The 16,528-nt window shown below is 39.5% G+C and overlaps 1 long non-coding RNA gene across 3 annotated transcripts in view; it reads left to right on the top strand.

Moving 5' to 3' along the window:
- The first annotated feature begins 224 nt into the window (after nucleotides 1–224).
- LOC148148975 (uncharacterized) overlaps nucleotides 225–16,528 on the top strand; it is a 128,844-nt gene continuing 112,540 nt past the window's right edge. For all 3 annotated transcript variants that reach the window (XR_015758301.1, XR_015758303.1, XR_015758302.1), the window contains exon 1: nucleotides 225–371. This is a non-coding gene — a long non-coding RNA (uncharacterized LOC148148975). The remainder of the gene's footprint in view (nucleotides 372–16,528) is intronic.

Raw genomic sequence — 16,528 nt, 5'->3', positions numbered from 1 at the left:
CTTTCAGCCAAGAATAATCACTGATTGAATGGAACAATGGTTCAACAGTTTTATTGCTTGTTGCATAATCCACCAACTATATTTGTTGTTCCAAGGTCCAAATATAGGTTGGAAATATAGTGGCTATAAATATGTTTGTGCATTTCTTTTGTCAATTGAAATCAATGCTGAGATGGACGTGAGGTGTTGATTAGAAGAAGGAAATATGTTGGAAACTGAAGAGCGCTGCTATGTTGTATGATACCACATTATGTTACCATATTTCTTTAGAAAATTGTCATGGACTTCTTCATACATTAATTCTTTAGATGACAGAAAATAATATTGTGTTTTTCACACCAACACGTTGCAATGGCCTTTGTGGGTCAAAGGTAAGGGAAATCCATTATACCAAGAAGAGAGATGTGTGTTGTGCTCTATCTGTGATACCTGTAATAACCCGGCACCTTTGTACCATGAGAAGGTTCAACTTTCTGTTTTTTTTTGTGAATAAAATGAACATTAGCTGGAGTTACAGACTTTGTCAGCCAGCATTTATAGTCATTATGGCAATTACACAACATAAGCTATTCATTTTGCAGTTTTCATGGAACTTGGATTGTGCCTACTTATATTATGAAACTGTTTCAATAAGCATTAGGGACGGTAAAAAAAAATTGAAGGAGACTATGACTAAAGTTTCTTCCATTCTTGTTTACTGGTAAACAAAGCAAAATGTTAACATAATCTAGTTGCCCTCTTGAGATTGTTTCAGAAAACAGAAGTACAGTGAAATAAGCCTTTTTATAGTTTTCAGTGTGGAGGCTCACAAACTGGTCTGCTGTTAAAACTGCGTAGCTTTATATCTTTCCAGTTGTTACTGACAGCAATGTTTGATACTAGTTTATGGAAACTCTCATGTAGCAAAAGAGAAAACCAAGATAATTTAAAGACAATGGCTCCAAGCATTGCTTTTCTTCATCCTGTCACCTGAACTGCAAACCTGCCACACAGTGTTGTACATACAATGGAGTCTGTAGCAGCTCTTGCCAAACTACAAAAGCATTCTGCAAAGCTGATGACATTGACTCTTCCAAACATTGCAAACAAAAGCAATAAAGGATTCTAAATGCTGTTATTGATGAGTGATATTTCAGGACACATCATTTGACATCTACTTCAAATGAAATTCCGCTTAAGTCAAAAATTTCTATTCATTGTAAACTAAATACCATGGTTAACATCGATCCCTTTCTTGGCATGTTTTAAGATCATAATTACATTCTGTGGTCAGTCACTGCAGCACAATACCTCGTTAAGCAAATCATTGTGTAATTGTGGTTACAAATTAAGTCTGTGACTATTCTAATCAATCTGTATTTGATAAACAGATTGAGTATCTTGTCATCAATACTCTACCCGTATAGCTATTTGATGTTAAATAAAGTAGCTTTTGCCTAACAATAGAGGTGTCAATAATGGCTCAGTAACAGCATTCCCACCTCAGATTAGAAAGTTAAAAATCACACAACACCAGGCTATAGTCCAACAGGTTTAATTGGAAGCACACTAGCTTTCGAAGCAGAGAGACTTTGCCACCGCACCTCTCAGATTAGAAGGTTGTGTGATCATTCCAACAGCAGCGCAAAGACAAGACTGACAATTTGGCGAAGTAGTGAGGGAGCACTACATTCCCAGACACCCTGTCTTTCAGTTTGATGCCACCCACAATCTCATGGCATTCTTTCAAAGAGGAGCATTGATGGTCTTCCTTGTGTCCTGGTCAATGTACACCCCTCATTCACCCACTGGAGGCAGAATATCTGGACATTCTCACATTGTTGCTTGTGGGAGATTGCTGTGCCTAAATTGGATGTTGCATTTCTTGCATTGCAATGGGGCCCGCACTTCAAAGTACTTCATTGATTGTAAATTATTTTGAGATGTTCTTAGTTTGTGAAAGCTACTATATACCATTTCGATCTTTCTCACTTTTAGCTTAATGCTACATTATCTACTAAGCAAACTAACTACATCTATGCTGAAGTGGTAAATTGTGTTTGACTAATTTACTAGAATTCTTTGAAGATGTAAATAGCAAAGTGGATAATGGGAATCCTGTATATATCTGGACTTCTTGATAAAGTGTGGCACAAAAGGTTAATACATAAGGTAATATCATATATGATTAAAAGTAATACATTAGTTTGGTTAGAGGTTTGATTAACCAACAGAAAACAGAGACTCAGGGATAAATGGATCTTTTTCTGGTTGGCAAGATGTAATTGGTGGTTGAGTTTGGTCCTTGGGCCCCAACTACTAATAAATTATATTAATGCCCTGAATGCAGGGATGGAATATACTATAGGCAAATTTGCAGCCTATACTAAAAATAATTGGGAAAGAAGGTTGCACTGTAGAAATGAAAAATTTAGAAGTGGATATGGATAGGTTAGGTGAATAGATCAAAATTTGACAGATAGAGTTTAACATAGATAAGTGTGAGGTTAACTGTTTTGGTTGGAAGAATAAAAAAAGCTTATTATCTGAAAGATGGAAAACTTCAGAGGGATTCGGATGTCCTTGTGAATAAGTCAAGTATGTACAGCAAGTAATGGAGTCATAACGACGTACAACACGGAAACAGACCCTTTGGTCCAACTCGTCCATGCTGACCAACCATCCTAAATAAATCTAGTCCTATTTGGCATCATTTCACCCATAACTTGCTAAACCCTTCCTATTCATGTACCCATCCAAATGCCTTTGAAATGTTGCAATTGTACAGCTTCCACAACTTTCTCTGTCAGCTCATTCCATACACTCACCACTCTTTGCATGAAAAGTTGACCTCTTAGATTATTTTTAAATCTTTAACCTCTCCCCTTAAACCTACACCCTCCAGTTTCAGACTCACCCACCATGAGGAAAAGACCTGGTCTATTTACCCTATCCATGCCCCTCATGGTTTTATAAACCTTTATAAGGTCACTCCTCAGCCTCTGATACTCCAGGAAAATAGCCTCAGCCTATTTAGCCTCTCCCTGTAGCTCAAACTCTTCAACCCTGGCAACATCTTTGTAAATCCTTTCTGTATCCTTTCAAGTTTTACAACATCCTTCCTACAACAGGGAGACCAGAGTTGCATACATATTCCAAAAGTGGCCTCACCAATGTCCAGTACAGGTGCAACATGGCCTCCCAATTATTATACTCAATGCACTGACCAATAAAGGAACAGATAACAAATGCCTTTTTCACTATCCTATCTACTTGTGACACCACTTTCAATATAAGAAAGTAATATGGAATTTTGGCATTTATTGCTAAAGGAATAGACTATTAAAGTAGGGATGTGTTGCTGCAACTGTGCAAGGCACTGGGGAGACCGTACCTGGCACACTGAGAATGGTTTTGGTCCCCTTCTTTGTGGAAGGATGCAGTTGCACTTGAGGCAGTTCAGAGGAGGTTCACCAGGTTGATTTCAGAAATGAGGGGTTTGACTTATGAAGAGAAGATTGAACAGTTTAGCAGTTCTCTATAGAATTTAGAAGAATGAAAGGACGTCTAATTGAGAGGTATATGATGGCTAAAGGGGATTTACAAAATAGGAACAGAGCAGATGTTTCCCCTTGTGGGGAAATCTTGATTGAAAGGTTGCAGTTTTAGGATAAGAGGTAGCAGATTTAAAACAGATATGAGGATGGATACTTCATTGGAAGGGTTGTGGATCTGTGAAATTTCATTGACCCGGAGTATAATGGAAGCCTGGAGCCTGTAAAATCTTAAGTAGAAGATAGACAGATTTTTAATTAGGAATTAGGTTCTTGGAGAGTGAGTAGAAATTTAGAGTTGAGGCCGAGATGAGATCAGTCACAATCACATTGAATGGCAGAGTAGGCTTGAGGGGCTGAACTGCCTCCTCCTGATCCTAATTCTTACATTCTTATAAAAGTATGCCTTTCAGCAAGTTTTGAAAATGCTACATCAAGTCAAATGCTTCATAAAATCAGGAAGTATGGGATACAGGGAGATTTGGCTATCTGGATTCAGAATTGGCTGGCTGACAGAAGGCAGAGAGTGGTTGTAGATGGAAAGCATTCTGCCTGGAAGACAGTGTTGAGTGGGGTCCCTCAGGGCTCTGTTCTTGGATCTCTGCTCTTTGTAGTTTTTATAAATGACTTGGATGAGGAGGTTTGGGGTGGGTTAGTAAATTTGCAGATGACACAAAGGTTGGAGGTGTCGTCGATAGTTTAGAGGACTACTGCAGGCTGCAGCGTGACATAGACAGGATGCAGAGCTGGGCTGAGAAATGGCAGATGGAGTTCAACCTGGATAAATGCTAAATGATGCATTTTGGAAGGTCGAACTCGAATGCTGAATAAAGAATTAAAGACAGGATTCTTGGCAGTCTGGAGGAACAGAGGGATCTGAGTGTGCAAGTACATAGATCCCTTAAAGTTGCCACCCAAGTGGATAGGGTTGTTAAGAAAGCATATGGCTTTCATTAACAGGGGATTGAGTTTAAGAGCCGCAAGGTTTTGCTGCAGCTCTACAAGTCCCTGGTGAGACCACATTTGGAATATTGTATCCAGTTCTGGTCGACCTACTATAGGAAAGATACAGATGCTTTGGAGAGGGTGCAAAGAAGGCTTACCAGGACGCTGCCTGGACTGAAGGGGCTTGTCTTATGAAGAAAGTTGAATAAGCTCAGACTTTTCTCTCTGGAGAGAAGGAGGAAGAGAGGAGACCTGATCAAGGTGTACAAAATAATGAGAGGAATAGATAAGATTCCAATAGCCAGAGACATTTCACCCGGGCAGGATTGACTAGTACGAGAAGTTATAGTTTGAAGATATTAGGAGGAAGGTATAGAGGAGACATCAGAGGGAGGTTCTTTATGCAGAGAGTTGTGAATGCATGGAATACATTTCCAGCTGAGGTGGTGGAAGCGAAGTCATTGGGGGCATTTGAGTGACTGCTGGACATGCACATGGATAGCAGTGAGTTGAGGGGTGCGTAGGTTAAGTTACTATATTTTACATTAGGATTAATTCTCAGCACAACATCGTGGGCCTAAGGGCCTGTTCTGTGCTCTACTTTTCTATGTTCTATGTTCTAAGTGATAGCAAGACCCCAGAGAATCCATCACTGATGCCCATTTTTGGGGAAGAAAAATGCTAATTGTAAAGCTGGGAGGTTATTTGGGCTTTAAAATAGAAAATGTAGTCAACAGAGTGCAAGCACAAATACAATATGCATTCAGTGGTTATTCTATAAATGTTCAATTTGAAGGGTTTAAAAGGTTATCATCTTCAAATGGAAGCTCAACACTGCTACCCTCTATATTTGATAAGCAGAAAGGAACAAAAAAAAGGACTGGCCTGTTTTTGCACTGATTCTCATCATGATTCTGACTCATCTACACTGTTGTTCTGGAAGGTAGGAGGCAACCAGGAGATCATCCCATCAAAATGGAGGTAAGAAATTCCATAGGAGATTTTCAACATCTTTAAAAAAAAAGCTCACAAAAATGTTATACAATTTCTCCCACTATCCCTGCAAAACAATGCCCAGAAATGATTAAGGATGTTATTATAATTGACCAGACTGAATATGAGTCCTCACAAGGGAATAGTGGAAAGATGTACAGTGAGAAGCATTGAGTTAGAGTTGACATTTTGGAAGTTAAACACTCCAGCATTGAAAGCTGTAGTAAAATAGTTATGAGTAATTATAAATTTAACAATAATTAACAATAGGTAGTTGTCAGGGAAACAATGTTTGTCTTAAGTAACAGTGAATTTGAAAATTATACAGTCTACTATCCTGTCAATAATGCTGGTGTGAGGTTCTTTTAGGTGATTTCCTTTTAACTATGTTTGATATTTTTCATCATCATCAGAGAATGTCTCCAACACTGAAGTATTGCAGTTAGTCACCTCTTAAAAATAATGATCAAAATCTGTTATAGTGAGCTTGGTACTTATAGTGACACATTATCTATTGTGTTGCTACACAGCCCCCAATAGCCACTCTTTTTAATGTCATGACGTATTGCTCTGAGTAACTGTACAAGACAGAATGAATTTGCTTTTATATTGCATTTTTAAGAAGTCCCAAAATATTTCTTAACCGATTAATTACTTTTTAGGTGTATTGTTACAACACGGCAGTGAACCCTTCTCTTAATTAAACCAAATATCCAGAAAAGCTCGCCTCGCCTTGTAATGTGTTAAAGTATGAGTGACAGAGAACTCCCAAATTCCACTATTTAAAGAAAACAACATCGTTTTTTAACTCTAATAGTGAACATTAAATAACAACTATTCACAACTCCAAGCTCCCCTTTCTCTTAACTACTTATTATCTGTCTCCAACTCTATAACATTATACTGTTCCAATAAAACACTTATAAAAATTACATCAACTTAATTTCATATAACCATTAAAATGTTGTAAGGCCAGTATCAAACTCAATAATTCTTTCTCAATAGTAGAGTATTTTCTCTGGTGAGTGTTGAGTTTCTATGAAAAGTAGCCAATTGGCCATTCAATTTCATCATCATCTTCCTGTAGCAGTATAGCTCCAACTCCTATATCACTACCATCAATTGCAACTTTGAAGGCTAAAACTAGTGCAGTGATTAATATTGCTTTTAAATGCTCAAATGCCTCTTGACATTGTTCTGTCCACTGAAATTTTGTGTTCTTCTTTAATAAATCTGTTAGCGGTGCCATCACACTGCTGAAGTTTGGAACAAACTTCTGGTAGAATCAACTTAGTCCCAAAAATCAAAGCACCCCTTTCTTTGAGGAGTTCCTTGGAAATTCCTTGATGGCCTTCATCTTCTTTGGGCCATTGCTTGGGGTCAACCTTCCATGACCCAATGTTATGTCCCAAGAATGTCACCTCTGCCTTCACACATTCTGTTTTCTTTAAGTTTATCACTCGTTTGTTTCTCATAATCATTCAAAGAGCTCAGCCAACTGTACCATGTGATTTTCCATGAGTCGCTAAAGATCACCATATCATCCAGATAAACTGAACACTTTGTTAATCCAGCTACAACCCTATTCATGAGTCTTCAGAATGTGGCTGGGGTGTTCTTCATTCCAAAAGACATCACTCTGAATTGATATAGCCCATTTGGGGTTACAAATGCAGAAATTTATTTTGCTTTCTCTGATAAAGGCACCTGCCAATAACCACTCAGTATATCCAACTTTGTGATCCAATTGACTTGTCTAACTTTCTCTATACAGTCCTCCAATCTTAGTATTGGGTATAGAGTCTGATTTGATACAGCGTTGACCTTCCGAAACTCTATACAAAATTGTTGAGTCCCATCAAGTTTGGAAACTAACACAATAGGCAAACTCCACTCACTCTGATTCAGTTCGATGATATCTTCGATGAACCTCACATCCAATTCCTTCTGGACCTGTGTGGCTTTGAAAGGATTAAGTCTGTAGGGATATTGTTTTATCAGGACAGCATTCTGTACTTCCACTTCATGCACAATAGTAGTAGTCCTCCCCATCTTATTCCTGCGGATGTCCTCATACTGCTGCAACAAACCTTTTAACTGGGTTCTTTGCTCCTGAGACAAATAGTTCACTCACCTAACCCAGTCTTCAAAGACTTCCTCATTGTTTCATGTATTTTGAGGTGCATCAAATTCCACGACATTTGGATTTGATTCCTCTCCCTGCAGGGCAGGAATTATCACCTTTTTCTCCAGTTTACTGTCTCTATTATAATAAGGTTTCAACATGGTCACATGGCATATCCAATATAGTATTTTTCTACTGGCATCTTTATCAGATAGTTTACCTGACTCAACTTTTTCTCAAGTTGTTAGGGACCACTAAACCTAGCTTTGAAGGGATCTCCTACTACTGGTGACAATGCTAATACATTATCTCCATGGGAAAACATCCAAATTTCAGAGTTTTATCTGCTATCTGCTTCATCTGATGCTATGCCCTCTTCAGGTGCTGTTTAGCTAACTAACCTACCTGATTTAATTTCTCATTCACCTCAGATACACAATCCAAGTGTGAGATCTCTGACTTTGGTCCTGTCAGTTTTCCTTTAATTAATTTCAAAGGCCCTCTCACTTCATGTCCAAAGGGAGTAAACTGAGTCGATTCATTTGGGACGTCTCTAATGGCAAATAGTATGAATGGAATACCTTTGTCCCAGTTATTCAGATAATCCTGAACGTATGCTCTTGACATGGTCTTTAGGGTCTGATGCTACCTTTCCAAAGCTACCTGGGATTCAGAATGATACACACTTAATTTAAAGAGCTGCATGCCTAAGCAATCCATGACTTCCTTAAACAGCCTAGCAATAAAATTAGACCCTTGGTCTGACTGAATCTCTCTGGGCAGCCCATACCGTGTGAAGAAAGCTACAAACGTTTTTGCTTTAATACTCCTTAATGGAATTCCCTCCAGAAATCAATCATAACCCATGTGAAAAGTTCTTCGAATGCAGGAATTGGCAACAATGGTGCTGGTTTTATTACTGCCTGTGGCTTACGTACCATTTGGCATGTATGAATGTATGGCAAAACCTAACCACATCCTTGTGCAGTCCAGGTCAATAGAAGTGCTTTTATACTTTAGCCCGAGTCTTCCTCAAGCCTAGGTGACCTCTTACTGGTAACTCATGTGCTACCCATAAAACATCCTGCCTATATGCTACCGACAACACAGTCTGGTGCACTTCCGCCCATTCTCCTCCGCACTAACTTGCTGAGATCTCCATTTTCGTCTTAGGGTTCTATCTTTAGATAATAACCCTCAGGAATACATTCTGATTCCTTTTCTGACTATGTATCTATATATATATCTTTTATTGTCTCATCTTTCTGTTTTAAGTCCATTGGCCTTTTAGCTCTCAACATTTCTGCCTGACCCTCTTCCTGTTCAGGTTTTTCCTGCACCATTATATCAAACAGGGTGTCTGCTAACTGAACCTCAACTCCCTCATCTTTCTCTTTAGTTTTTGCTTCTTGCTGTGGCTTATGATAATGGAATCTTGTTACTACACAGTCTGGAAAAATTCCAGTGTATTTTTCTTTTAACTCCTCAGTTTCTTGGTCTCTCTTTGGCTTCTTCACAACAGGGGGTGTTACTCACAACTTGGATCTTGCTAAATTGTTCCCAAGAACAAACTGTATTCCTGGAACTGACACTCTGTCAATCACTCCCACTGTTACTTCCCAGTCTTGATTTGGTTCTCCAACCTGATCTTACACAGAGGAATGCTAAATTTCTGTTCAGCTAAAGAAGGAAGCATATGTCAGGTATAGACAAGATAGATCGAGTGAATCCTTATAAGTGTATAAAGGCAGTAGGAGCATACTTAAGAGGGAAATCAGGAGGGCAAAAAGGGGACATGAAATAGCTTTGGCAAATAGAGTTAAGGAGAATCCAAAGGGTTTTTACAAATATATTAAGGACAAAAGGGTAACTAGGGAGAAAATAGAGTCCCTCAGAGATCAGCAGGGCAGCTTTTCTTTGGAGCCGCAAGAGATAGGGGAGATACTAAACGATTATTTTGCATCAGGGTTTACTGTGAAAAAGGATATGGAAGGTATAGAATGTAAGGAAATAGATGGGGACATCTTGAAAAATGTCCATATTATAGAGGAAGAAGTGCTGGATGTCTTGAAATGCATTAACGTGGGTAAATCCCCAGGACCTGATTAGGTGTACCCTAGAACTCTGTGGGAAACCAGAGAAGTGATTGCTGGGCCCCTTGCTGAGATACTTGTATCATCGATAGTCACAGGTGAGGTGTGGGAAGACTGGAGGTTGGCTAATGAGGTGCCACTATTTAAGAAAGGTGGTAATGACAAGCCAAGGAACTATAGACCGGTGAGCCTGATGTTGGTGGTGGGCAAGTTGTTGGAGAGAATCCTGAGGGACAGGATGTACATGTATTTGGAAAGGCAAGGACTGATTTGGGATAGTCATCATGGCTTTGTGCATGGGAAATCATGTCTCACAAACTTGAGTTTTTTGAAGAAGTAACAAAAAGGATTGATGAGGGCAGAGCAGTAAATGTGATCTATATGGACTTTAGTAAGACATTTGACAGGGTTCCCCATGGGAGATTGGTTAGCAAGGTGAGATTTCATGGAATACAGGCAGAACTAGCCATTTGGATACAGAACTGGCTCAAAGGTAGAAGACAGAGGGTAATGGGGGAGGGTTATTTTTCAGACTGAAGGCCTGTGACCAGTGGAGTGCCACAAGGATCAGTGCTAGGTCTACTACTTTTGATCAGAAACCTAATCATGTTTGTGAGACATGATTTCCCACGAACAAAGCAATGTTGACTATCCCTAATCATTCCTTCTTCCTCAATAAAACGTGGCAATGTTTTAACATATCACTACTGTCTCTCTTCATCTCCATACTGTTAACCTGACTTTCCTAATTCGCAACTTCTCAAGTTCAGATTCTCTCTCCCTTTCTCTTTCTTTTCTATCTCTTTCTTCTGTTTCTCTTTGCTCAGCTAAAAACCTTCTTTCTCTTTCTTTTTCTTCTCTCTCTCTTTCTTCTCTTTCTCTCTTTCTTCCACCCTCTCTCTTTCTACTCTCTATTTCTTTCTCTTTCTTTACTTTCTCACTCCATTTGCCTCAATTGCAATTTAAGTTTTTTCTAACTCTACTGCACTTCTCTGTTTCTCTGATGCACCAAAGTGCTTGCCCAACTCACTTACAATTTCAGCTTTCCATTTGTCCCTGGTTAAACCCAATTGTAACCTGTTTACTAATTTTAAAAGATTGCTCTTCCCCTGTCTTTCTAAACTTCCTTGGCAGATTTGGGAAGCATTTTCAAACCCCAGAATCTCTTCAGCAATCTTTTCAAGCCATTTCTCTAAATTTTAATTTAACCAACCACAAGTAACTGAAATTAAGCAAATTGTCTCACCTACATTTTATTTAAAGATCTCGGACACTAATCAGCAAGTGTTTAAATCTGCTGGGATCTTTCATATCTCAAATCTGTTGAAATCTCAGATTGAATCTGTCTAAACCTTTCAAAATCTCAGACAAGAGTCCCCTAACTATTATGACATAGTGGTGAACCCTTCTGTTAATTAAACCCAAACACCCAGAAAGGCTCACCTCACCTTGTAATCTGTTAAAGTATGAGTAACAGAGAACTCCCCAGATTTCACTATTTAAAGCAAATACATCAATTTTTTTTTAAACTCTAAAAGTGAACATTAAACAACAACTATTTACAACTCTAAGCCCCCTTTCTCTTAACTGCTTATTGTCTGCCTCCAACTCTATAGCAATATACTGTTCCAATAAAACACTTATCAAAATACATCAGCTTAATTTTAAAATCATACAGCGGCTGTTGTCTTTGGTGTCTGCTTCCTTCCGGTTGAAGACTTCCCTGGCTTGTCTCCTTTCTCTTTACGCAAATATGTTTCATTTGAAAGGGTATTTTTGAGGGAGTATTTCCTAATTTCTTGGGTCTGTGATGATGGCAGTTGCTCTGTCTGATTTTCAACATGCCTGCCTTTTTTATAGCCCTGAAATCAGATCATCTCATTGGTTTGAAGTTGGCAAAACAATTAATCCAAACTCAATTGAGTTTTAGCATTCTGGGAGAAAGTGAGGACTGCAGATGCTGGAGATCAGAGCTGAAAAATGTGTTGCTGGAAAAGCGCAACAGGTCAGGCAGCATCCAAGGAGCAGGAGAATCGATGTTTCAGGCATAAGCCCTTCTTCAGGCATAAGCCCTTCCTGAAGAAGCGCTTATGCCTGAAACGTCGATTCTCCTGCTTCTTGGATGCTGCCTGACCTGCTGCACTTTTCCAGCAACACATTATTCAGCTTTTAGTATTCTGGAGCATTGTTTAAACTGGTTAAATTTGAATTGTTGTCAAAACAGCAGCCAACTCGGGTATCTATTTCACAGCCAAATGTTACATATTTTCAATTTTCCAGTACACTCTGAGACTGTTGTTTTGTCATATGACATAGGTGCTTATAATCTCTCAGTTCAGAACAGCATTCACTCTCTCTTAAAGGTACAATACATGTCTCCAACATCATAACAGTATTTATTGTTGTTCACAGGCAACCATTAATGAGGATGTTAGAATGAGTTGCTTTTCAGTTACCTAGAATGTCATTGATATGCCTTAGTAATAATAGCTACAGGTCATTATGTAACATCAAGTATTACTGACCACATGAAACCTTTAAAAACCTGTCCACGAAAATGGTGGAAGACATGACATGCCTAATTCCTTAATGGAAGTGATCAGGTTAGAAGTTCAGGGTAGGGGCTCCTTACTCAAGTCAACTGTCACCTTAAAAGATCCTTGGGAAAACCAGAGAACTGAAGAATGCAGTGTGAATCCCAGAATGGTCCCTGGTTGTCATTTTCATGGCTCCATGATGTCTTCTGATTCCAGGAAAATACAACATTTTACCTGAGCTTTTTTTTATGGCTGGACTTCTATCATTCATAAAATCTCCAATCTCCAGGACTGTGTGGCTATACCAGGCTGCACTGTATCAGTCAGTCTCTGTGACTCTGATACTGAATTTATGAAACTTTCAGGCTATTTATCCCGAGTTATAATTGGCTTCTTCCACTAGCTGCTATCGAATGAACTGCTATATTTTATTCTGATGAACTGTTGGTTTATCAGCTTTATGGGTGTGTTGAATATTAGCAAGAGAGGAAATAAAATGTTCTGAAATGAAGTCCAATTCTCTGCTGGCCCTTGGGATTTACATTGATTTTCACTCAGTACTTTTTACTGCTAAGATCATGTGCTCTTCTGGATTGTTTCCATGCTTCTCCTTTCTGGTTTGTGAGGGGTAGGTCTTGCCTTACAAGTCTTATTGAATTCTTTGAGGAGGTGACCATGCATGTGGATGAGGGTAGAGCAGTGGATGTAGTGTACATGGACTTTAGTAAGGCATTTGATAAGGTTCCCCATGGAAGGCTTATGCGGAAAGTCAAGAGGCATGGGATAGTGGGAAATCTGGCCAGTTGGATAGAGAACTGGCTAACCAGTCGAAGTCAGAGAGTGGTGGTAGATGGTAAATATTCAGTCTGGAGCCCAGTTACAAGTGGAGTTCCGCAGGGATCAGTTCTGGGTCTTCTGCTGTTTGTAATGTTTATTAATGACTTGGAAGAGGGAGTCGAAGGGTGGGTCAGTAAATTTGCAGATGATATGAAGATTGGTGGAGTTGTGGCTAGTGAGGAGGGCTGTTGTCGGCTGCAAAGGGACTTAGATATGATGCAGAGCTGGGCTGAGGAGTGACAGATGGAGTTCAACCCTGTCAAGTGTGAGGTTGTCCATTTTGGAAGGACAAATAAGAATGCGGAATACAGGGTTAACGGTAGGGTTCTTAGTAAGGTGGAGGAGCAGAGGGTCTATGTTCATAGCTCTTTGAAAGTTGCCACTCAGGTGGATAGAACTTGTAAGAAGGCCTATGGTGTATTAGCGTTCATTAGCAGAGGGATTGAATTCAAGAGTCGTGAGGTGATGTTGCAGCTGTACAGGACCTTGGTTAGGCCACATTTGTAGTACTGTGTGCAGTTCTGGTTGTCTCATTTTAGGAAAGATGTGAAAGCTTTGGAGAGGGTGCAGAGGAGATTTACCAGGATGTTGCCTGGAATGGAGAATAGGTCGTACAAGGATAGGTTGAGAGTGCTAGGCCTTTTCTCATTGGAAGGGCGAAGGATGAGGGGTGACTTGATAGAGGTTTATAAGATGATCAGGGGAATAGATAGAGTAGACAGTCAGAGACTTTTTCCCCGGGTACAACAGAGTGTTACAAGGGGACATAAATTTAAGGTGAAGGGTGGACGGTATAGGGGGGATGTCAGGGGTAGGTTCTTTACCCAGAGAGTGGTGGGGGCATGGAATGCGCTACCTGTGGGAGTGCAGAGTCAGAATCATTGGTGACCTTTAAGCGGCAATTGGATAGGTACATGGATAGGTGCTTAAGCTAGGACAAATGTTCGGCACAATATCGTGGGCCGAAAGGCCTGTTCTGTGCTGTATTGTTCTATGTTCTATGTTCAATGGTCTGTTCTTAAATGCTCAATTGGGCATCTAATGATTCGTACTTAAATGACTTCACTGCCTACAAATAATTATAAGCAATGTTATCAAAGGGCCTATGACACAAGGGCCCAAGAATGGCTTTGGCATATGCTGCAACATATGACAGGTTACTAACTGAGCTTTAACATTCAGAGTCAGCTGGACTTTCAGATTCTAGATCACTGATAACTTAAATCAGAACATCAAAAAGTCACATCCACAAGCAAAGTAGTTCATTTTGTAAATGTGGGCAAGGTGGACAGATTTACATGGTCATCACAGACATTGGTTATGTATAAACTCCCTCTCCTTCTCCAAAGCAGCTGGCAAACTGTAAATCCTTTCTTAGACATTTCCCCACTCCCTCTTGAACCAAAAGGATCTCAGAATATGAACTGGAAGGAAGTTCTTAGCTTTACATATTTATGGATCTGCCTAACCACTCAGTTTCTAAATATCTGAGCTTATTCTGACTCATTTTCCTATTCTTCACCCTTTTTAGTGAAATGAGTCTCATCTCTATGTGGAGCACTGTGGAGTAATAAAAGTTCAGAAAAATGAGAATTTTCATAAAGCTAACATTAATCAATTATCCTATTAGCTTGTGCAGGTACTTTTGTTGCCCAACAAAAAACGCATGCTAAATAAACTCAAAGGTATACTACTCTGTTGCTAAAGAATCAAATACAGGCTGTTAAAAAGCGGAACTCTAGAAGCTGAACAAAGAGTTACAGGAATCATTCCCTGAATAGACCAAAAGTGCTATTTTCTTTTAATAGTTCTGTAAATAATGTGTATTCCCATTTCTCTCCACTTCTAAATGTGGTACCTATCTGAGCTATGAAAATACAGAACCTTTTGATTTTCACAAATGATATAATCTTTACATAATTAAACTTGTTGCCACACTTAAAGGTGTTTAAATTATTTGCTGGTTCCTTCTCATCAAAACGGTGTCAAAGTATACTTGTACCAAAGTCTAAGCAACATTGTAACATATTATCATGACACAACAGAGAAATGTAGAAAATACAAACAGGAGTAGGCCATTCGGTCCTACGAGTCTCTTTCACCATTCTATACTTTCATAGCTATTCATTCAATTTAGTATTCTGTAGATCTTTGTTCCCCTTAGTCCTAAGAACGATATGTATCTTCTTTTTGAAATGTTTTGGGGCTCACCTTTCTTTAGGTGAAGAAATTTTCCTCATCTCTCCAGAAATCTCATCTGATTTAATTTATTATTGTTATGTGTGCTGAGGCATGGTGAAAACTATTGTATTGCATGCTAACTAGACAAATCATACCTAATGTAAGTACATCAGGGCAATAGAACAGAACAATGAGTGTTACACCCACAGAGAGGATCAACTTTAACATCACAGAGCTCCAACAGTGTGGAAGCAGGCCATTTAGCTCATTGAGTCCATATCACCTCTCTGAAGAGCATCTCACCCAGACCCACCACTCTCCCTATAATCCTGCATTTCCCATGGCCAATCCACTCTAACCTGCACATCGTTGGACTGTCAGAGGAAACCAGAGCAAATCCACATAGACACAGGGAAAATACGCAAACTCCACACAGACAATCACCTGAGGCTGGAATTGAACCGAGGTCCCTGGTGCTGTGAGGCAGCAGTACTAACCACTGAGCCACCGTGTTGCTCCGAATATACGAGAGGGCCATTCATAAGTGTGATAACAGCAGGGAGGAAGCTGACCTTAAATCTGCTCATTCATGTTTTCAAACTTTTGTATCTTCTGCCCAATGGACAAGGGTGGAAGAGAGTATACCCAGGGCAGGAGGGGTCTTTGATTATGTTGGCTGTTTTCCTGATGCAGCAGGAAGTGTAGATGTACTCAATGGATAGAAGGTTGGTTTTTGTGATGGACTGGGCTGCATTCACAACTCCCTGTAATTTCCTGTGGTCTTGGGCAGAACAATTGCCATAGCAAGCTGTCATGCATTTGGCTAGGATGCTTTATATGGTGCATCTATATAAATTAATAAGAGTCATTGTGGATGTGGTGAATTTCCTTACCCTTCTGAGGAAGTACAGGCATTGGTGTGCTTTCTTGACTGTGGCATTGACATAGATGGACCAGGATAGATTGTTGGTGAGATTAACTCTAGGAGACGCAGCAAGCTGAAAAAAAGCAACTTTTTAAAAACTCATTCATGGGATAAGGGCATTGCTGGCTACACTGGTATTTCTTGCCCAGGGGGTACTTAAGAGTCAACCACATTGCTGTGGTTCTGGAGTCATATGGAGCCTGGATCAAGTAAAGATGGCACTTTCCTTCTCTAAAGTACATTGGTAAACCAGATGGGTTTTCTCTTGATAATCCATTCATTAGAACCTTAACTCATATTTTAATTGATTTCAAATTCCACTATCCTTTATTGGTCAGAGTATTGAGTACAGGAGTTGG

Source organism: Chiloscyllium plagiosum, unplaced genomic scaffold (genome assembly GCF_037043375.1).
Source record: "Chiloscyllium plagiosum isolate Xiang-an unplaced genomic scaffold, Cpla_swu_hap1 HiC_scaffold_10, whole genome shotgun sequence".
Taxonomy (NCBI): domain Eukaryota; kingdom Metazoa; phylum Chordata; class Chondrichthyes; order Orectolobiformes; family Hemiscylliidae; genus Chiloscyllium; species Chiloscyllium plagiosum.
The sequence above is the reverse complement of the archived record's forward strand: the minus strand, read 5'-3'. Positions and strand labels throughout refer to the sequence as shown.